A 24,756-nucleotide genomic window follows, 5' to 3' on the forward strand; every position below is an offset into this window, starting at 1 on the left:
GGGGACAGTGCTGAGCTGGAAGTTTGGAACTGGGGTGAGGTGGAGGAAGGAGAAATGAGGAAACTGGTGAAGTCCACATTGATGCCCTCGGGTTGAAGTGTTCCAAGGCAGAAGATGAGGCGTTCTTCCTCCAGGCGTCTGGTGGTGAGGGAGCGGCGGTGAAGGAGGCCCAGGACCTCCATGTCCTCGGCTGAGTGGGAGGGGGAGTTGAAATGTTGGGCCACAGGGCAGTGGGGTTAATTGGTGCGGAGATGTTCCCTAAAGCGCTCTGCTAGGAGGCGTTCAGTCTCTTCCCAATGTAGAGGAGACTGCATCGGGAGCAACGGATACAATAAATGACATTGGTGGATGTGCTGCAGGTAAAACTTTGATGGATGTGGAAGGCTCCTTTGGGGCCTTGGATGGAGGTGGGGGAGGAGGTGTGGACGCAGGTTTTGCAATTCCTGCGATGGCAGGGGAAGGTGCCAGGATGGGAGGGTGGGTTGTAGGGGGGCATGGACCTGACCAGGTAGCCACAGAGGGAACAGTCTTTGCGGAAGGCGGAAAGGGGTGGGAAGGTAAATATATCCCTAGTGGTGGGGTCCGTTTGGAGGTGGCGGAAATGTCGGCAGATGATTTGGTTTATGCGAAGGTTGGTAGGTGGAAGGTGAGCACCAGGGGGGTTCTGTCCTTGTTACGGTTGGAGGGGTGGGGTCTGAGGGCGGAGGTGCGGGATGAGTTGGAGTGCATCTTTAACCACATGCAAAGGGAAATTGTGGTCTCTAAAGAAGGAGGCCATCTGGTGTGTTCTGTGTTGGAACTGGTCCTCCTGGGAGCAGATATGGCAGAAGAATTGGGAATATAGGGTGGCATTTTTGCTGAAGGTAGGGTGGGAAGAGGTGTAATCCAGGTAGCTGTGGGAGTCGGTGGGCTTGTAAAAAATGTCGGTGTCAAGTCGGTCATTATTAATGGAGATGGAGAGGTCCAGGAAGGGGAGGGAGGTATCAGAGATGGTCCAGGTGAATTTAAGGTCAGGGTGGAATGTGTTGGTTAAATTTGGTGACGTGTGAAATAAGTATGTAGATATTGGCCTCCTTAGCAGGAGACTCTATGCCCAATGTTTGGAGGGCAATGTTTGCTGTGAGTGTGGTATGATCACGTTACTGAGCAACATGATTTATTTCTGATATTGTCCACAGAGGCTTATCGGAACTGCCCCCAGTGGGTCCAGGCACAGAAGCAGCAATCAGTCCCGCGGTTGCTCCAACATACCAATGGTTAAAGCAGCAGTGTTCCCCTCTGTACGCATATCCAGCAGATACTGACGGAGCTGAACCTGGTTCTCCCAACCTGCCATGGAGGGAGCCAAACCCTCACAGGCCAGAGGCAGCCTGGGACAAACAGTGTTGGTGGAGTCCTGCAACCACTAAGCCACATTTCCCAGGGCTACTGACAGAGTTGCCTGCCGCTCCCATGTCAGTCTGTGCACTTGGATGAAGTTCACAATGGCTGACACCACTGAGCCTGGGACTGAGTGGGGTGCCTGGTCACTGGCAGTCATCTGAATGTCAGCCATCTGCAGCATTGCTCCCTTGGCTATCTGTGGAAAGGTGACAGTGAGCTACCTTGCTGTATGAACTCCTCTTCTAATCCAGCTTAAGCAGCCATCGAGGTGCCAGTATCCGAACTGGAGGAAGGTATAGGAGGTAGCATTTCCTTTGAGGGATCTGTGACTTCTCCCTCAGAGAGAGAGGAGGAGGAGGTGTCTTGAGAGGGCACCTTTTTGATGGCAGAGAGTGTGCAGATATCACTGGTACCTGCAAGAGACAAAAGAGAGAATGCGATGCAGAGGTGAGGCATGTTAAGTGTACATTTCGAGTGGCAGTGACAGTAATGGGGGAACAGCGCAGCAATGGACAAATTTCAGATTCGCTGGGACATGGAGCTTATGACATCATCACCTTGGCAGTCATGGTCATCTCCCACCAAGGCAATGATCATCTCCTTGTAGGGTCTGAAGAAACAAATATTGGACTCCCCACCACCTGGCATGGATCTTTCTGCCCTTTTGTGCACTGTTTTCTCCCAGAATGAGAGAAAGTGAGGGAAGGAGTGAGCTGAGAATATGGTTAATAGTTCTGATGCTGGTGGGGGAAATGTGGCCAAAGAGAGGGTAGGAAGCACAAAGGTCATTTAGAGTTAGTGTCTGAAGATATTAGGGTGGATGAAGGAAGGTGTCATATGCAATAGTAAGAACGTTAAAGTAAGAGACTTAGTGAGGGGCGGGCATGGTGACAGATACAGAATGAGTATGGTGGAGAATTGGAGAGAAAGTGTTGGCACTTACCCTGATAGAGCACAGAAGGTCATTAACCATCTTGTGGCACTGCTGGACATTCCTCCAGACTGAGGAGTCAGGACTCAGCCAAGTGAGAACCCCACAGGGTCTTAGCAAGGCTTCAGTGTAGACCTTGTGATCTTGAGGCGATTCGGAGTATGATCCCAGCGTGGGGAAGCATTTCAGAAAGACTGTAATGTTTGAAGTTTCAGCTTTTTTTCTTTATTTCTTAAACTTAGGTCTGCAATTTATAAATTTTAACCTTATTTCTTATGTTTTATTATAATTCCTGCAATGTTTAACTCAACTTTGTTCTTTCATTCTACCTTGTTCTTAAGATTCTGTACCTAGGTACTTGTTCTTAAGATGGCACTCGTGTGGTGACATCATTTCCTTTTCACTGTACTGTTGCACTTTTGTACACAGGTACACATAACAATGAAATCAAATCAAATCAGGATGTGATGCCATGGTTTCCTCTGGCAGTCCTGAGTGAAGAAGATGCCTCCACTCAGCAACACCACGTCCCACCCATCAGAAGCTCCAGGTTTCTGACAACAAAACCTGGCCCACCAGCTCTAAGGGCCATTTTTGTTATTGCTTCAAAACAGTGATTTTTAATCAACTATTCTTTGGCATTTTTGCTCGAACTGGTCAAATTAAACCATCAATTTAACGACTTGCTTAATTTAATGCAGATCTCTTTCTCTAAGTTTTTGCACTGAATTCCTGAGAGTTATGTACAGTCATAACAAGGCGTGTTTACTGAATACAGTCGGTTCTGATATAATGCAATAGCTTCGCTCAAGTGTGATCTCGCGTTATAAGAAAATCGTGCAAAAGCCATGCCATTGAAACTAATGGGGCGGGAATCCCGTTATAGCCAATACAGGTAAGAAAAGTTCACTTTCTACAAATGACGGTCTAAATTCTTCAATCACGTTAAAGTCAATTCGCATTGAAGAAACACACGTTATAGCAGAACCGACTGTCAAGCGATCTATGCATTCTTTTAGCTTCTCATCATACAAATTTTCCATAAGTGTAAGGACCTTCACCTTGCCTTTAATGGATCTAATTTATTGTAAAAGTCTGACATTGATTGCTTTATCCTCAGTTTTTGACTCAGGCTTTGTAGCTTTGGAAAGTCTGGCCGTGGTCAACACAAGAATTTTCAATAGTTGTTTTGATATTAGTTGTTTCTGAGCTTGAAACTGGTTTAGTTCTGCTGTCAATGCTACAGCCTTCTTAACTGCTCACTGCTGCACTCAGAAATGGGAGGCTCTGTGCCTAGTAGCTAGCATTTAAAGACACACTTGCAGTTTTCTGACTGGCATTTTATCCTTTCTTCTGTTCAAACAACCATGGACTTTTCAGGAATATTTCTTTGGGGAAAAAAGAAACCTGACTAGTACAGACATTATCGATTCAACTCGATCAGAGATGATATTACGCATCTCTGAAGCAGGCGCAACTTGAATTAAGGTCTCCTACCTCAGAGATAGGGACACTACCACTGTGTTGCACAAGCCCACACCTTGCTGGCATATTTTAAATAAATCACCCACTGTTTATATCAGCTGTAAATCAGACCAGCTCTGACCTGTCATGACGATTAGACCGATCTAGTGTCTTGTTTAGATTCACTGTCACAAATTCTGATTATTGATATTAGTCGAAGGGACCATCTAAGGTGAAGCAATAGCCATGTGGTATTATCAGTAGACTGTTAATCCAGTGACCCAGGTAATGTTCCAGGGATCCGGCTGATTCCTGCCATGGCAGATTGTGGAATTTGAATTCATTAAAAATCTGGAATTAAAAGTCTAATGATGGCCATGAAAGTCACAGAGTCCCACAGCACGGAGACAGGCTCGTTGGCCCAAACTGGTCTATGCCGAACAAAATGTCCATCCACACTAACTCCATTTCCCTGCAATTGGCCCATATCCTTCTAAATCTTTCCTATCCATGTATTTGTCCAAATGCCTTTTAAATGTTGCTAATGTACCCACCTCAACCACTTCCCCTGGCAGCTCATTCCATATGCATACTACCCTCTGTGTAAAAACTTTGCTCCTCAGGTACCCTTTTATCCTTTCCATTCTAACCTTAATCTGATGCTCTCTAGTCCTTGATTCCCCAACCCTGGGAAAAAGACTGAGTGCATTCATCCTATCCATGTCTCTCATGGTCTTATACACTTCTATAAGACTCCCCCCTCAATTTTGTACGCTTAAAAGAAAAAAGTCCTAGCTTGTCCAACCTCTCCCTGTTAACACAGTCTATTGAGTCCTGGCAACATCCTTGTAAATTTCTTCTGCACTCTTTCCAGTTTAATAACATCCTTCTGACAGTCAGGTGACCAAAACTAAACACAATACTCCAAGTGTGGCCTCACCAATGTCCTGTACAACTGCAACATAACTTCCCAACTTTGATACTCACTGCCCTGACTGATAAAGGCCAGTGTGCCAAAAGCCTTCTTCACTGCCCTGTCTACCTGTGACTCCACTTTCAGAGAACCATGCACCTGAACTCTAAGGTCCCTCTGTTCCACTACACCCCTTAAGGTGTTACCATTCACCATGAAATTCCTACCTTGGTTTGACTTTCCAAAATAAAAGACCTCACACTTATTAGGATAAACTCCATTTGCCAATTCTTGGTCCACTTTCCAAGCTTATCATGTCCTGCTGCAATTTCTGATAACCTTCCTCACTGCCCATGACACTGCCTATTTTAGTGTCATCTGCAAACATACTAATCATGCCTTGTACATTCTCATCGAAATCATTGATGTACATAACAAACAGCAATGGTCCAGCACTGACCCCTGAGATACTCCACTAGTCACAGGCCTCCAGTCCAACAAGCATCCTTCCACTATTACCTATGCTTCCTACCATCAAGCCAATTGTATATCCAATTGGCCAACTCCCTCTGGATTCCATGCAATCTCACCTTCCAGAGCAGCCTACCATGTAGAACCTTATCAAGGGCCTTACTGAAATCCATATAGATTACCAACCTGCCTTTGTCAACCTTCCTGGTCACTTCATCAAAGAACTCTATCAAGTATGTGATGCATGATTTCCCTCACACAAAACCATGCTGACTATTCCTAATCAAACCTTCTCTTTCCAAATACATGTATATCTTATCTCTCAGGATCTTCTCAAGTAACGAACGTAAGCATTATGATTTGTCAGGAAAACCCATCTGACTCACTAATGTCCTTTAAACAAGGAAAGTGCCATCTGTACCTGGTTTGGCCTACAAGTGACTCCAGACCCAATGTGGTTCGCTCTTGTGGACCTCTGGGCAATTAGGGATGGGCAATAAACGGTGGCCCAGCTTGTGGTGGTCTCATCTTGTAAATGAATTTTTAAAAATGTAGGAGACTGAGTGAAATGGGCTATGGCAAGATGTGTGGCAGAATTGAGCAAGTGTGGCATATCTCATCTCGACACCAGGAGCGTCTCACTCCAACACCTTTTATGTTTTTCACAAAGTGGTGTGATGAGATTCTCACCAGGCAGCAGCGGGATACCCCTAGTTGGGAATTAACTTTTGTTAGGGTCACAACTCGCCTCATTAACATTCAGCTTCCCACCTTACCAAACTCTCCAAGCAAGCTAAACGTAAGGAAACATAAGAAGGGAACAAGAGCGGGTATCTTGTGGAGCCAACTTATTGCATGCTTCAAAGTACCGCCATGTTGAAAACCGGACATTATCATCTCAGGGCACACTCCACGGGCACCAGCCACATGCACACCTTACATCCATGGGCACTGACATCCGATGTGTGCCAGCCTGTTGAATTCTCATGATCTCTGGGCCATGAATAGGATGCTTTTCCAATTCAATGCTGCACCTCAGGCTTCCCTGCCAGCTTTGATTATAACAATACTCATGGACGCTGAGAGCCTGAACCATGAATGATTGCTGGCTATCAGTCCACAACAGATCTAGTTCTCAACAGCAACTTATAGGGCAACTCGCGGACTCCTCTACATCAGTGAGACAGAACGCCAATTTGCAGAGCATTTCAGGGAACACCTCTGGGACGCATGCACCAAACAACCCCACCACCCTGTGGCCAACCACTTCAACTCCCCCTCCCACTCTGCCAAGGATGTTCAAGTCTTGGGCCTCCTCCTCCACCAAACCCAAGCCACCCGACAACTGGAGGAAGAACGCCTCATCTTCCACCTTGGGACCCTTCAACCGCATGGTATCAACATTAGCTTCACCAGTTTCCAAATCTCCCCTCCCCTCACCTCATTCACAATCCAAACCTCCAACTCGGCACCACCCTCTTGACCTGTCCTACCTGTCCATCTTCCTTCCCACCTATCCACTCCACCCTCCTCTCTGATCTATCACAATTACCCCCAACCTGCATCCACTTATTCCCTTCCCAGCTACCTTCCCTCCCACCAGCCCCACTCCCACACCTCATTTATCTCTCAGTCCCCTTCCCCCTCCACATTCCTGATGAACGGTTTACACCCGAAACGTTGACTCATCTGCTCCTCAGATGCTGCCTGACCTACTGTGTTTTTCCAGCACCACCCTTTTCAACTCTGGGCCTTCTGCCTCTATACAGCTCAGTGCCACATTTACAAGTCGATAAGGCATTATTGGTTCACTTCGGAAAAGAAAATGTGAATTTCAATCCAAAATTTTCACCACAGTTGGAAACCACTCATCAAAGTTCCTGCCTTTTTATTTTAGCACAAAAGCATTAATTTGTGAATATTGTAGCTTTCCCTTAAAAAAAATTCCCATGCTGCACCTGCTACGTTGTAAAATACTGTTTCACATATAAATGAAAGATTTGTCCCTGGTATTTGTTTTACAAGATGATGAGTCGATGTTAAGTTAATGGTCGTGTATGGGTATAGTGCCAGCTGAGCTTTTTGGCAAGCATGTGTCTATCCCTGGCAAGGAATGCACATTATGTTGGCAAAGTTGTAAAGGTTTTGATGCTGGCATCTTGCCCCAATCTCTTGTGCAGCCAGTCAATAAATGCTTTGTATTGAATATTTACATGAAGGGCATTTCATTACAGAGTGGAAAAATGAGAACCTCACTAAGTCATACCAAAAGGGGAGAAATTAGTCCACATTGGCAGCATATTTGGAAGAATAGAGCAATTTTTTTACGTGGGACTAGATGTCTGAATGTTAAATCACCACTAAGGTTGACTAAGGTTGTGTGGGAAATGTTCAATGATTCTCACTACATTGGAACCAAATCATCCCCGTGCACCTTTGTACCTTTAATAAACAATCTGGCAATAAGAAAAAACTATGATACTATCAGACGTGCGTTGGAAAGCATGGACTGGGAGCAATTGTTCCATGGAAAGGACACTATAGACATGTGGAGACTGTTTAAGAAACAGTTGTTGCGAGTGATGCATAAATGTGTTCCTCTGAGACAGGCAAGAAGGGGTAAGATACAGGAACCTTGGATGACGAGAGCGAAGGAGCTTCTCGTCAAAAGAAAGAAGGCAGCTAACGTGAGGTGGAGGAAGCAAGGGTCTTGCTCAACTCTAGAGGATTACAGGCAGGCGAGGAAGGAGCTCAAAAATGGTCTGAGGAGAGCCAGGAGGGGGCACAAAAAAGGCTTGGCAGGAAGGATTAGGGAGAATCCAAAGGCATTTTACACGTATGTGAAGAATAAGAGAATGATCAAAGAAAGAGTAGGGCCGATCAGGGATAGCATAGGGAACTTGCGAGAAACGTGATTGCTTCACCACTTGCGAAGATCTTTGCATCCTCGCTCTCCACCGGAGTCATACCTGAGGACTGGAGGGAGGCAAATGTAATTCCTCTCTACAAGAAAGGAAATAGGGAAATCCCCGGCAATTACAAACCAGTCAGTCTCACATCTGTCATCTGCAAGGTGTTAGAAAGGATTCTGAGGGATAGGATTTATGACCATCTGGAAGAGCTTGGCTTGACTAAAGGCAGTCAGCACGGCTTTGTGAGGGGCAGGTCATGCCTCACAAACCTTATTGAGTTCTTTGAGGATGTTACTCAACAAGTGGATGAGGGTCGAGCGGTGGATGTTGTGTATATGGACTTCAGTAAGGCATTTGATAAGGTTCCCCATGGTAGGCTCATTCAGAAGGTCAGGATGAATGGGATACAGGGGAACTTTGCTGTCTGGATACAGAATTCGCTGGTTGACAGAAGACAGCAAGTGGTAGTGGAAGGAAAATATTCTGCCTGGAAGTCAGTGGTGAGTGGTGTTCCACTGGGCTCTGTTCTTGGGCCTCTACTCTTTGTAATTTTTATTAATGACTTGGATGAGGGGATTGAAGGATGGGTTAGCAAGTTTGCAGACAACACAAAGGTTGGATGTGTCGTTGACAGTAGAGAGGGCTGTTGTAGGCAGCAGCAGGACATTGACAGGATGCAGAGATGAGCTGAGAGGTGGCAGATGGAGTTCAACCTGGATAAATGCGAAGTGATGCATTTTGGAAGGTCGAACTTGAAAGTTGAGTACAAGATTAAAGGCAGGATTCTTGGCAGTGTGGAGGAACAGTGGGATCTTGGTGTGCAGGTACATAGATCCCTTAAAATGGCCACCCAAGTGGACAGGGTTGTTAAGAAAGCATATGGTGTTTTGGCTTTCATTAACAGGGGGATTGAGTTTAAGAGGCATGAGATATTGTTGCAGCTCTATAAAAGTTTGGTTAGACCGCACTTGGAATACTGCGTCCAGTTCTGGTCGCCCTATTATAGGAAAGATGTGGATGCTTTGGGGAAGGTTCAGAGGAGGTTTACCAGGATGCTGCCTGGACTGGAGGGCTTATCAGTCAACAGAGGTTGACTGAGCTCGGACTTTTTTTATTGGAAAAAAAGAAGTAAGAGAGGGGACCTAATTGAGGTGTACAAGATAATGAGAGGCATAGATAGAGTTGATAGCCAGGAACTTTTTCCCAGGGCAGGAATTGTTAACACTAGGGGTCATAGTTTTAAGCTGTTTGGCGAAAAGTATAGAGGGGATGTCAGAGACGGGTTCTTTACGCAGAGAGTTGTGAGAACATGGAGTGCGTTGCCAGCAGCAGTTGTGGAACTGAGGTCATTGGAGATATTTAAGAGACTGCTAGACGTGCATATGGTCACAGAAATTTGAGAGTTCGTACATTAGGTTTACCTCACATGAGGATCAATGGTCGGCACAACATCGTGGGCTGAAGGGCCTGTTCTGTGCTGTACTGTTCTAAAGTGGTCAAGGGTGCCTGAGGGTCCCTCAGTTGATGCGTAAATATGATGCAGTTAAATTCTAAACACCTGTTCTGATTGTGTTAAAATTATTCTAAAATTCAACTCAAGAGGCATTATTGTCACTTTCCTTTTGCTGAAAACATTAAACAGAGACAAATATTGCAATTCCTCCTGAAGGAAATATCACTGCGGTGAACCTCTTCAATTAGTGATGCATGACTAATGAGAGGGTCCAGGAGCAAGAACAGAAAACAGAAATCAGATAACTTTGGAAAAATTACTGTGCAATTATTCAAGTGTCTCAAGGACATTGTCGACAAGAAATTATATGTAATAGATCAAGGAGCTTATGGAATGGATTGTATAAAGCAGGGGAAGAAATCAAACCTGGAAAGAAAGCAAGATAAAGCTGGTTACCAAAGTACAGATTTTATTGGCAAGCCTTATTAACAGCATCGCCAGTTTGGAATACAGAACAGAAGTTTATGCTTGACCGATCTGATCGAATTCTTTGAAGAAATAGCAGTAAGTATGCATCAGGGGAATACAGAGTTAATACCGAAAAGTCTTTGAAAAAACACTTTTCTAAGATCAGGACAGGTGGAGTCAAGGGATGAGAGGCAGAATGATGGCTAACTAGCTATAAACAAATAAACAGAAAGTAAGGGATAAAGGTAATTACTCAGATTAGCATTTGGTGAAAACATTGTTCTAAAGGATCAGTTTGTGGACCACTGTTGATCATCAATGTTTTGGACACTGGAGTTAGAAGTCTAAAAACAAAATTTATGAATGGCATTACATTGAGTTACTAGAATGAGTGCAATAAACTGCAGAAAGAAATTAATTCGGCAGCAAAATGAACTTACAATCAGCAAATGCACTTCAACAAAAAATGATAATGGACAGCTACATTTGGCAATATCAATAAGGAGGCAATACAATCCTTGGAAAATAACGATCTGAATGGGGTAGAGGAATAGAACAATCTGAGGGTGCAAATACACAAAAAGCTAAAAGTGACAATATAAGGCCATATCGAAGCGAAGAACAATTTCGGGCTCAATTAAAGAGGAATGGAACTAAAAAGCACAGAAGTTATGTGAAACTTGCATTGTACCTTGGTTAGTCCACACCAGGATAGTAGGAGCAATTCTGGCCTCCGTTTTATAGAAAAGGAAATGAAGGCACTGGTTCAGTAATAAAAACATTTCCAAGAATGATACAACTATGGAGTGGTGAAATGTTTGAGGGAAAAGAAATGTAAAGGGTAATCTCTTTCTCTAAAAGAGAGAAGACTGGGGCATGACATTATATTTCATTTACCTCATTTCTGGCCACTCACAGTCCATCTATATCTATTATTAGCCTCTTTATATTCTCTTTCTAACTTATCTTCCTATCTGGCTTTGTGTTGTCAGCAAATTTGGCAAATTTAACTTCAACCCCTTCATCAAAGTCATTGATATCAGCTGTAACATTTGAAGTCCCAGCACTGATTCCTGTGGCACACCAGTCAGTGCACCTTCTCAGTGTGAGAAAGATCCATTTATATCTACTGCACTTCCTGTTAACCATCCAATCCATTATCCATGTCAATAAGCTACCCCTTACATCATGAGCTTTCATTTTCCCAACAACCTTTGAAGTTCTGAATCTTTATTTGATGCCGAACCTCTCACACTGACTATGCAGAATCTCTAGGTTCTCCTGCCTACATCACAGGTATCTGCATGGACTTGGATAACAAAACCCTCCCCACTCCATGGCAAGTTCCACACTAGTCCTCAGCAAACTTTGACACGAGGCAGACAGCTCAGCTGTTTCAACTTAATGTTCTCTGCTGTAGTGAACACTGTCGAAGAGTGTGGTGTTGGAAAAGCACAGCCAGTCAAGCAGCATCTGAGGACCAGGAGAATTGACGTTAAGGGCAAGCAGAAGGGCTTATGCCTGAAAATATTGATTCTCCTGCTCTTCGGATGCTACTTTTCCAGCACCGCTCTCTTTGATTCTGATCTTCTGCATCTGCAGTCCTCACTTTTTGCTGCAGTGAACAGTCTCACACACCCTCTCTATTCAGTCCCTGACTACTTTTCCTTTTGAATAGTTTCCTGTACAATCATAGAATCTCTACAGTGTGGAAACAGGCCATTTGGCCCATTGAGTTCAGACTCTCTGAAGAGCATGTCACCCAGACCCTCTTTCCTACCCTGTCCTGTAACCTTGCAATTCCCATAGCTAATCCACCTAACCAGCACATCCCCGGACATGATAGGCTATTTAAAATGGCCAATCCACCTAACCTGCACATCTTTGACTGTGGGAAGAAACCCACGCCGTCACTAGGAGAATGTGCAAACACCACACAGACTGTCACATGGAATTGAACCCGGGTCCCTGGCGCTGTGAGGCATCAGTGAGCCACCATGTGCATTCAGCTCATCTACCATGCAGGCCTCACTCTCATCCAAATAAGCTGAAAAATGTCAAAACTGTTAGACTGAAGTTCCTGCACTCCTGTCCTCAGGATCCTTTGTCTGCCACACTCACAGGCACACTCTCCTGTCCCTGAACACTGACTAAAGTTGATGAGCCTACCTGAAGAGTTGGTGACTTTCCCTTGGAACAGACAATCCAGGTAACTTTCCCCTTGCAGATGTGTCAAAGCGTACTTGTGAATCTGTCATAGGGGCTGGAGGAAATTCTATCTAGACAACCTGAATTAACTATGTTTCCTGTTAACCATTTAATCTGTTATCCGTGTCAATATGTGCAAGAACTCTTCCCTCACTGTGCACTTTGTGGATATTCAACCTTAAGAAGAAATTTCACCTCAGTTTTAAATTGGTGCCCCTTTATTCTGAGACTGTACCTCTACTCCTAGACTCTCATGAGGGAAAACATTTTCTCTCAGTATTTACCATGTCAAGCCCCCTAAGAATCCTATCTGTTTCAATGGAATCACCTCTCATTCTTCTAATCTCCAATGAGTAGTGTCCCAGTTTGTTTAATCTTTGCTCATAAGACAATCCCTCCTTATTGGGGATCAGCTGAGCCAACCTTCCCTAAGTTGCCTCCAATGAAATGATATTTATTCTTAAAAAGGGGAACGAAAACTGCTCACAGTGCTCCAGATGTGGTCTCAGCAGCACCTTGTACAGATGCAGTAAGGCTTCCCTACTCTTATACTCCAACCCCCTTTAAAATAAGGTCAAAGTTCCATTAGCCTCCCTGATTACATGCTGTACCTGTGTGCTAGCTTCCAATGTTTTGTGCCCAAATACCTTTCAGACCCTTTGGGTTACATCACTCTGCAGTTTCTCTCCATCTGAATAATACTGTGTTCTATTGTTTTCCTTTCCAAAATGAACATCCACTGCAATCTATTTAGTATCGATCGACTCAAAATGCTGTTAAGGAAAAAAATTCCAGGATTTTGACCCAGAGACACAGTAAGAACAATAATATATTTCCAAGTCAGGATAGTGAGTGGCTTGGAAGGGATGTTTGCAGGTAGTGATGACCCACGTAACTGCTGCCCTTGTCCTTCTAGATGGTAGTGGTCATGAGCTTGGAAGGTGCTGTCTGAGGATCTTTGGTGAACAGCTGCTACTGAGAATTGCTGGTGGAGGAGCTGAAATTTTTTGCATGTGTTACCAATTGAGCAGCCTGCTTTCCCTTGGGTGTGTCACGCTTCTTGAGTGTCATTGGAGCTGCACTCACTTAGGCAAGACCTATGCCTTGTAGATGGTGGATAGCCTTTGAGAGTCAGGATTCGCTACAGTATCCCTAACGTCCAACCTACTCGTGCAGCTATTATATTTATATAGCTAGTCCAGATCAGTTTCTGCTCAGTGGTCAACCCCTGGATGTTGATAATAGGCAATTCAGCAATGCTAATGCTATGGAATATCAAAGGGCTATGTTTAGATTCTCTCTTGTTGGAGACCTGTCATTGCCTGGCAGTTGTGTGGTGTGAATGTTGCTTGCCAAGTTTCAGACTCAACTTGCATTAGTCCAGGCCTTATTGCATTTAGGCATGGATTCCTGCAATATCTGACAAGTCTCGAATGGTACTAAATATTGTGCGAGCATAAACAAACGTCATCTGTGATGGAGGGGAGGTCATTGGTGAAGCAATTGAAGATGGTTGGCCCTAGGACATTTTTCACAGAAGCCATATTCTTCTTGGGATTCAATGTTGGGCTTGTTCATTGGTTTTGCACACCAACTTTTAAATGTGTCACTGCTATCTCTAAGCAGTCAGCAAGTAACTGCTTTAATGTGCAACCAAGGACCTCAAACTGCTGCAATAAGAAGCATCATAGCAGCTTCCTGAGAATCTCACATGCAACTCCATCGGGTTTATTTATGGTTATAAATGAACTGCATATTGACAGAATAGAAACCTTTGTAGTTGATAAATATGCCTGTTGATCCATGAGTACCTTAGTTGTCAGAGTTCTATCTTCAAAGGTGAGCTATTAATGGCATCCAGCAAAGGTGGACAGAATTCACCCTGAGCACTGTGTCTCTACCCCAATCCAAGCACAGCTTCCCCATCCCTAATCCATGAATCGCAACCAAACCCCTGACCTGAGCACTGCAGCACCGCCAGCCAATTGAGCACAGTCTGTCTCCCGAGAGCTCCGGGCCCCATTGTTGAGCCCTGATGTGCCCCCTGCCCTGGACGCTGACTGTAGGAAGACAACCACAGCTATAAACTCAAGCAAGCGTTCACTCTGACTGTCAGAATTGAGGCAAGATGTAAAAAACTACTAGGCCGAGAAAATATGGGATCAGGGACTATGTGATGCATAGATTGATAATTCACTGCAGATCTTATGAATATCACTGGCAGGCGCTTAAAACGAGCTTGAAGCAAAGAGATCGGTATTTAGAAGGACCTCAAAGCTGGGACCTAAAGATTAAAAGCCTGTGACTTTTCAAAGATTCAGGCAGGAAAGGCTGATGAAGCAGCCTTGTTACTACAATTTGGAAAACGTAGTTGAGCAAGAACTTATCTTGGATTGGAAGCTGTAGAATCCATATGGATGGAGGAAACAATAATAAGTTGAAGAAGACAGTGGTGAGAGTAACCTGTAGTCTCTAATACTTGGCCATACTGTAAGACAGAAAATAAATTTGGCTATGATAAGGATGTGTAAAAAATGGAGTGAGCTAATCATGGATGAGTTTAATCTTCATGTAGATTAAGCAGAAGTAGAATTCTCAAAAGTGTGCTCAGGGCCATTTCCTAGAGTAATATGTTGTGGATCCAATCAGGGATCAGAATATTTTGGGTCTGTTTCCATATAATGAAGCAGGTTGAATGAATAATGCCAGAGTAAAAGATTCCATGGGAGACAGTGACCATTACATGGTTAAATTTAGCATTCAGATGGAGTGGAAGAAACTTGGGTCAGAAACAACTGTGCTGCATTTAATTAATAAGAACTATAAAAGAACAAGGACAGAACTGGCTGGAGTGAGCTGGGAAATTAGTTTAACAGAAAAGCCAATTGATGAACAACAGCAGATGCTTAAGAAAATATGTTTAATAACTTACGATATGGCAAATGCTAGTGGTTGGTCAGACAACTGAGAAAGTTTTAAAAACAATCAAAAAGTTACCAAATGAAGAGGGAGAAAATAAACGTTAAAGCTAAACTAGCAAGTAATGCAAAAACAGACAGGAAGTTTTTTTCTTCAAATATATGAAAAGGAAGAGAGAGTTAACATAGCCCCCTGAGAGAATCAGGCTGGTGAAATTGCAAAGGAGTTGAATAAATATTTTATATCAATCTTCACATTAAAAGACACTAATAATATTTCACTATATGAAATCAAGGATCTCAAGGAGAGAGGGAAGAAAATGAATAATGATAATTACTAGATAAAAAGTACTAGAGAAACTAATGCGGCTAAAGGCTGAGAAATCCCCAACAATTGACTTCAACATACATCAATGACTTTGATAAGGAAAGTGAATGTGCTCTAGACAAATTTGCAGATGACACAAAAATATGAAAAGGATGATACAAAGAATCTGGAGAGAGATATAGACAAGTTAATAGAATGGGCAAAATGGTGACAGATGAAATATTTTCTGGGAAAATGTGAGATCTTGCACTTTGACAGGAGGTGAATATGATTTAAGTGGAGAAAAACTGCAGAATATGCAGCATAGAGGGATTTACACAAATCGCAAAAAGTAGTATCCAAGCTCAGTGGGTAACACCGGGTGGGGGATGGAATCTTGGGCTTTATTTCAAAGAGAATGAAATGGAATATAAAATTAGGAAATTACTGCTAAAACTAACCAAGGTACAAGTTAGAACATACATTAAACACTGTGAACTGTTTTGGTCCATAATTTAAGGCAAGATATATTGCTTTTGGAAGACATCCTGAGAAGGTTTTCTCAGTTGCTCTTGGGAATGGACAGATTTCTTTTATGAAGAGGGCTTATTTTCAAAGGAGTAAAATTGATCCTCTCATCACTGTAAGTAAGCAAAATCCTTTCAGCCAAAGTATTGTATTTTCAACGTAGAGTAGGGATTCCAACACCCCAGATGAAGTCTGGATCGTGCTCTCAACAAAACCTTGCCCTTGCATCTATTTTAAACTTCAATTGGATATTTGGTCTGACAGCAACTCAGTGTCCAGTCTAAGCTGCTGAAGTGTCTCCAGGAAGCAGGACCTGCCTGCTTGGTGTTAATGGCCAAGAGAGGTAGCATCCATGTTGGGCCTTGTCATAGAGAGCAGAATCTCTCGTGGGCCAGTTCTTTAGAAATTGCAATAAGCCAATAGGTTCCAGGCTCTTCTAGGACTGAAGTTTTCACAGTGTACCCATGGGAATCTTAATCCTATGAGCTTTTAAAAACTATGCTCTGTTGGGTCTGAGGACTGGTGGGAATCTTTGTCTCTCATTATTTCATTCTCTTCAATTGACACTGTGACCGCACTTTGCTCTCACTGTCAAAATCCAGGAAATCTGGAAAGCCTATGCACCTCAGTTAAATCTCAACTGTCTTAATGAGCTACAAACATAATGAAATGAATATCCCATATCTTTCAAGACATTCAAACGCAACCTAACATGTTACACTTCAATTAGGAAGTTGCCAGGCTTGATCCAGTGGTCCTGTTGCAACAACTTCAGCAAATTTAACAGCCACCAGCTCAGAGTTTCCCAAACTCACTCAATCCTGAAAGTTTACATTCCTCAAAATCTAAGTGCCCCTGTTTCAGAATTCTATCTAAACATTCTGCTTTGTGTCTGATTCAGAATGGGGCAGTGTTCCTTTAAAAACCTAAGTATTGTTCTTATGTATATCAAATAGGTAAAATTCCACAATGTCTGCAAGTATCCATCATGGAGGTTTCAAATATTCGTGGCTGAATGGGAGATACTGGTGAGTACTGTTTAAATACTGTGTTTCAATATTATTTTAAAACTGTGACAAATTCTTCTCATACATTTGAACTGCCTGGTCTTTCTTTTCCCTGCCAGACCAGCATGTTATTTCCCTGGTGGTCGACAGGGATGTTCATTCATAACATCCAATTTCTGTAGTAATCTAATAGCTAATATTAAGGTAGATCAGGAAACGGCAGACGTGTTAAAATAATTCATCATGCCTGTCTTCACAAGTTCACACTGCGGACAAATTCCATTTGATACCAATTTGGCTGGAGAATCAATACTTATGTAAAGGTTGGTGTGTTAGAATGAAATCCAAAGAATTAAAGGGTTGATTTGCAGATGCAAATGGTATTCCTGGATATTTTTCTGGTATTCTGTTTCACTATAAGCCCTTTCTGATCAAATATATTGTGGTTCCCAGCCAGAGAAATTTAAAAACCTGATTTTAAGCTCAGTGACAAATATCTCAAAGAAGAAATATACCCCTTGACCTTTTTAAAGGAAGCTGAGCAACAATCATCCAAGTGTGCTCATCAGTAAATGACAGCATAGTGCCACAGAACATTTGGAAGTGATGCTTTATGAAGCTAAAAGTGGCCGTTATCCCAGAGGAGTGCAGGCTGCCAGCAGTCATTGGCACAAGACCACAGCTACCTTGTTCAAGCCACAAATAAAGAGGCAGGACGGTAGCAAATAGCAAAGCAATTGAACACCAAGGTCATCAACCAAAGGTCTGGCAGGTGCTCTAACAATATGAGGAAGCCCAATGAAGCGAGATAGATTTGATGCCTTGTTATGTCGATCATAAATGTTTTAAAGGCCTTCACATTATCACAGACTTTGAAATGTAGTAAGTAAGTAAGTCACATCGTGCATAACAAGATCCCCAAGCAAACTAGAATGAAGGGCAGTTTACCTGAGCAAGGGATGTTGCTCAGTACAATATTGAAACTGTCTGCTCTCCTTCAAATGTTCTTTTTGGATTAGTTCCCCAAAATACTGAGAACATAGAATTTAAGCATTAATGTTGGAATGAACAGGATTGTGGAACTTTGGTTTTATATCTCACCGCATCTACACCAATTCACTCCCTCAGCAATGCATTACAGTCTCAGTCTGGAGTACATTCATTCAGAGCTGGAATGGGATTTAAACTCGGGATCTTTTAACACAGGCAGGAATAAATGCCTGACCAAGTCAACCTAATGCCTATATTTTGCATTTAATAGGACTCCCATAGATGGGTCACAACAGTTAAGAGCATGGTTGAGCTATTTGCTTTCAAGAATCTGGGCAAGGTGTTGAAGATTGAAATGGAGTTCACTCAACAATGAATTAGCTAAATGTAACCAAGCTGTTACTTGCACTTTTACTGAATTGACTGCCTGCACATTAATGCCCAATCGCACCTCTCTGACCTCTTCTCAAGTTCCTGAGCTTGGGCTCAGCCCAGGCTCCAATTCATGAATAACTCATACCGATAGCATTCTGTTCTGCTTGCTCATCTGCCCTATCGCTACTGACCTTCAAGTTCTCCTGAGTCCACCTGTCCTGGTCATCTTGAAAAAGGTTCCTAAACTTAGTTTTCTAACATCACTTTGCATAACTTTCCCACTCGCCTCTCCTTCTCTGGTTCTCCTGTGTGAAGTGGCTTAGGATTTTAAGGTGAATTAACACCACTAAAAGCAAATTTTTTGGTCATGCGTCATATTGCAATGGGTGAGGTATTATAGTGTATAAATTAGCGACCACTTTTTCAGGAATGATGTTGACTGCAGTTCAAAATATTTTATTGGCTGTGTGGAGTGCTTTGGACAACCTGAGGCTATGAAAGGAACAGCATAAATGTAGGGTCTTTATTTATTTCCTTCCTTTGACTTCAAAATTCTACAGGAAATTAGATGATATCATAAAATAGAGATGACACAAATGAGTCAGAGCATTGCTCTAATCAAAGTATCTCAGCCCCAAGATACAAATGCTTTTTGTAGCTTCAGTGAATGCAATTAGGATTTTATCCGTGTACATGGTACTATTGATCTTGGTGTAAATCCAACAGAACAAAGAGTTTATCTAAAGTGGCAGCAGCGCAACAGTCTAAAAGAACAAAGACATAAAAGTCAGAACGCAATTAGATGAAGTCCCATACAGCAGTTCAAAGTTCTTTTAATATGAGCTGTATTGTTGGGTCACCTAAAGCATAATAGGGTTGCTTTTGTAATGCCTGCCTTTAGTGTCAAAAGTGTATTGTGAGAGATTGCAAGAGCACAGCCTGTGATTTTCTGTATAGCACATTTGTTGGATTGAACATCGTAGGCTGAAAGCATCCCCCAAATTCTCTGACAACTGAAATGTGCTTCTCAGAAGGAAACGATTCCTGAATCACATTCATTTACCAAATAGCCCATATCGTTCTTGCCATATGCATACGTGAAGGCAATGAATGTTACAAAGAGAGTAAGGTTGTTTGCATATCAGTTGCATGTGAAATGGCCACTAATTATAACTGGAACAAAGTAACCATGAATTTTGATTTCTTTCCTTTCTTTCTAATTTTCTACCCTTCTCTCCAGTGGATAAGTACTCATGTTAAGTCTGGGTTCATGGATGTGCAACCATCCTGTGTGTTGCATCAAAGTGATTTGCATCATGTGCAAGCGTGCACAATGAACATATTTGAATAAAACACAATTGTTCCTCTTCCAAATTAGCACCAAAACACTTACACTTTCCAGAAGAAGGCATTGTACTGAGAATTATGGCTAGCTTTTCCTACCCTAGACAAAGGATGCTAAGAATCAATTGTAGAAAGCACCTCAGCTAACACAGCCATATTAAAATCTTCGGACCTTCCACATCTTTATAATTCAAGGACTGTGCCAGGAGCTTCAACTACCACTAAACCACTGGGGAGCTGGTCAAATATTCCTTCCCTTTAATGTTTGCTATTCCTACTGTATCCAGAAGGATGTTGGGAGTGTTAGTGGGACAATTCTAAAGGTCATCCAATCAGAAGCTGGTAAGCATGGGAGCAAACCTATGAGAGAGACAGAAGACTGATGATGAGGCATTGCAGCAGGTGTTGCTTCAAGCCCTGTTAACCTGGAGAGAAGGTGGGGTTGTGTTACGTCACTATGCTAGCAACCTAGCGGCCTGGGATAAAACTCTGAAGACACAGAGTCTCACTATAGTTGTTGGAACTGCAGTTCAAGTCATAGAGATGTACAGCACAGAAACAGACCTTTCGGTCCAACTCATTCATGCCGATCAGCTCTCCCAAACTAATCTAGTCCCACTTGAGGGTACCCAGCCCATATCCCTTCATATTCATATACCCATCTAGATGCCTTTTAAATGTTGCAATTGTACCAGCCTCTACCACTTCCGCCGGCAGCTCATTCCATACATGTACTACCCTCTGCATGAAAAGTTTGCCCCTTAGGTCTCTTTTATATCTTTCCCCTCTCACCCTAAACCTATGCCCTCTAGATCTGGACTCTTCCAACCAAGGGAAAGGACTTTGTCTATTTATCCTAACCATGCTCCTCATGATTTTATATACCTCTGTATGGTCACCGTCAGCCTCTGACGCTCCAAGAAAAACAGCCCCAGCCTATTGAACCTCCCCATATAACTCAAATCCTCCAACCCTGGCAACATCCTTGTAAATCTTCCTCAATTCTTTCAAGTTTCACAACATCCTTCTGATAGGAAGGTGACCACAATTGCACGTAATATTCCAAAAGTGATCTAACCAATGTCCTATACAACTGCAACATGACCTCTAACTCCTGTACTCAATACACTGACCAATAAAGGAAAGCATACCAAACGCTTTCTTCACTATCCTGTCCACCTGTGACTCTACTTTCAAGGAGCTATGAATCTGCATTCCAAGGTCTCTTTGTTCAGCAACACTCCCTAGGACCTTATCATTAAGTGTAACAGCTCATTGGTTCACTAATGGCCTTCAAAGAAAGAAATCGGCTGACCTTACCCTGTCTGCCGTACATGTCACTCCAGACATGAAGCAATGTGGTTGAACCTTAACTACCCTCTGAAATAGTTGAGCCAACCATCCAGTTTAAGGGCAAGAAGCTTAGCTGGCCAGCAGCACACATATCCAATGAAAGAACAAACTGCATAACCCTCTTGAATATGCACACAATGAGCCACTGGCTGGGAGATCCAAAAGACAACATCAGAAGATTCCTGGCATGATCCAGAGATAGAGAAGTTCAATGCCACGATAGCCTTTAACATGACCCACAATGGATGGCCACCATTGAGTGCTCCATTGAGGTTAGCTCCTGCTCCATCATGACACACAAGCTCAGACAACAGTCTTCAAAGACATTGCTGCTCAGATATTTGGTGGAAGTAGAGCCTCTGACAATAGAATCTCTCCAGTGGGTAATGTTTACTCTCTGCATTAATTGCACATCTCCCCTTGATTCTCCTCATCTTTTCAACCTTATGATTCTGTTTGCTTTCTGAGTGTTAGTGATTCCTGCTCTTGCCCTCTCTAACATTGCTGCACACAAAGACAATGGAATTTCCTGCAGACAGTACTCAAGGCAATTCTAACCCTCCTACTCTCTATATGTCAGTGACAAGTCAGCTAGATCCTGCAACCAGAAAGCGTCCTCTGAGCCAGTCGAGTTTGGCTAACCTTTAGATTCCCTCTGCCACTCACTGGCCAGCTTCATTCTCCTTACTTCTCGTAATGACTACTGACTACAGCTAGAACTGAACATCACTGAGCATCAGTTTCGTATTAACTGGCAATAGGATGGCATGGTGGCTCAGTGGTTAGCACTGCTGTCTCACAGTGCTAAGGACATGGGTTCGATTCCTGCCTCAGGTGATTGTCTGTGTGGAGTCAGCACGTTGTCTGCATGGGTTTCCTCCTGGTGCTCCAGTTTCCTCCCACAATCCAAAGGTGTGCAGGTTAGGTGAATTGGCCATGCTAAATTGTCCATTGTGTTCAGGTATGTATAGGTTAGGTGAATTAGTCCAGGGTAAATGTAGGGGAATGGGTCTGGGTGGGTTACTCTTCGGAGGGTTGGTGTCGGCTTGTTGGGCTGAAGGGCCTGTTTCCACACTGTATTAATGACCTACTTAGCAGCCTGGCTGCCTCTCAGAACATCTAGTGACATAAACATATTGACCTTCCCCAAATGCTGTTCACTACCACTTGCCCAGCTCCCAGCCCATCTCAAATGAGTTGACAAAATTCCTGGCCAATGTTTCAGGCCACTATTTTCCATTAGTTTCACTTCATTTCACATTTTGATTACCTACAACATTTTGATTTGAAATAAGGTGAAAATATGTGAAGGAGAATAATATAATAAGATTTAATTGGATATAGCTGTTAGGGCTAAAGGGATCAAAGGGACTGGGGGGGAATTGAAAAGAGGGGATTGAGGTGGATGATCAGCCATGATCGTGTTGAAAAGCGTAGCAGGCCTGAAGGGCTGAATGGTCTACACCTGCTTTTACATTAAATGCAATCTTCAGTGCTAGAAATGCATTTTTGGATCAGGAAATAAAGACATAAGCCTTAGTCAGATTATTTTCTGACTACATGAGCCATATTGGGATAAATGAACTTTTATCTATATATATCTCATTCATAAATAAATGTAAATTGAACCCTCAGAGCTAAGGAAAAGAAATATGGCTCTGTCACTTTAATGGATAATTCTTACCTATTTAAATCATAACATTAAATATTCAAATAACAGAATGGAAAATTCTTCTTTAATCAGACTAAGTACATTGGTAAAAGTACTAAATGAGGTCTGAATAGCAAGCGAACTCTTAAATTATATTAAAAAGGTGATAAATGGATGTAGACATTGCTAAAGGACACCAAAAATTGAAGCTTTTGGTCTTGCACTCATCTGAACTAGGAAGCAAGAAACAGACTTGATTTCCAAGGGCAAATTTCCAAGTTTCCGAAAAGCATATCTACCACTTGGTCTATTATTGGAAATTCTTTCTTAAATAATCCAGACTGTGCTAAGAGTAATACTGGAAACCAATTTAAGGGGATCGGCTGGGCCTGCAGTGTGTTGCATTCACACATACTACAAACGATATACACAAACACTCAGGATTCTGGTGCATGTTAGCCAGAGGAATTTATATATACATTGCACCTTTTTAAATTGGGATCATGGAGACAGCCAAACTCTGCTCCATCCCAAAGCCAAAGCATTGGCCAATCTCCTTGCCCTGGTCTGATAAATTCAGATGAACTGTTCTTCCTGCATCTCCATGCTGATGGTGGCTAAAACCAACCAGCACCCACTTTTCATGCTATATAGACTAGTACTTTTTCTCAGGTTCAGTTCTTCCTACTTCTGATGAGTGCAAGTTGAAAAACCTCCACTTCATTTTGGTGATATTTAAGTTCTGAATTACCAAGTATTTATCACTGGGTTTTTTTTTCAGATATATTACTCATACCGAAGGGTTGTAGCACTTAATTACCACAGGAAGTTATAAACCAAAGAACAGCAAGTGGTCAACAGCGAAGAAAGCAGCAGTTAGCATTAAAGACTGGCTTAAACAGAGCATCAACAATGATGCCATTTGCTGTTGCTATGATCCCAAAGTTTGGAAGACCGTGATCACCTACAGAACATAGTATGGAACATAGATGTCAATGATTTGGCTTGTATAATGCATTCAATGATAAAAAGTTAAGCAACCAGCTTTCTTTTACTTATGGAATAATGAAACAAAAACATTAATGGCAAATATTTTTCCTGACAAACATATTTTCACTGTTATTTATATGTAATTTCTGCTAAATGTGATGATCTGTGTTTACACAGATGTCATTTATTCAACATTAATCACTTAGCCCTTATTTTCTATGTCGGTAATTAGTTTTACCTCAGTTTGAGCCCAGAGGCAAAATACACTCTTGTGGCTACCAGCCACAAACATATAATGGAATATCTTCGATAATATATCTGTGATTGCCAAAGTACATCAGAACCAAGAAAACCATTAAATCTGTGTTGACGGTTTATATTTAATCATAATATCCAACACACATTAAAATTCTACTGATTGTTTCACCAGAAAATTTCTCCTGTTGACATTGGAGTAGATTGTCAAATTTAAATGCAATGAGGAAAATAAGATGGTTCAGAGTTTACACCAACTGCATAACCCATTGTTTTTTTTTTCAGTTGTTGAGCTGTGCTATGATTGTGTGATCCTTCCTGTTGTGTTTTAAACCTTGAGTCCTACTCAGCAGGTCCTTGCTGACATAGTTGCCAAGCTTTCCTGATTTGCTTACCCAGGAGATGGTTTTTCCCATGAATCTCAGCAGTGAACACTTCAAAGTTATGGAGTGCAGAATTGCAAAATTATTTCAAGCATAAGAAAACCATTCTGCCCATCATGCCTGCGCTGGTTCCGTTATCTAGTCTGACTCTATTGCCTATTGCCAAACTCCTGTACATCCCTGCACACTATTTAGATTAGATTTTAGATTACATTACATTACAGCGTGGAAACAGGCCCTTCGGCCCAACAAGTCCACACCAACCCGCCGAAGCGCAACCCACCCATACCCCTACATCTACCCCTTACCTAACACAACAGGCAATTTAGCATGGCAAATTCACCCAACCTGCACATCTTTTGGATTGTGGGAGGAAACCGGAGCACCCGGAGGAAACCCACGCAGACACGGGGAGAATGTGAAAACTCCACACAGTCACCCAACTCTATTGC

Source organism: Chiloscyllium plagiosum, chromosome 34 (assembly GCF_004010195.1).
Source record: "Chiloscyllium plagiosum isolate BGI_BamShark_2017 chromosome 34, ASM401019v2, whole genome shotgun sequence".
In the NCBI taxonomy this organism is placed as follows: Eukaryota; Metazoa; Chordata; class Chondrichthyes; order Orectolobiformes; family Hemiscylliidae; genus Chiloscyllium; species Chiloscyllium plagiosum.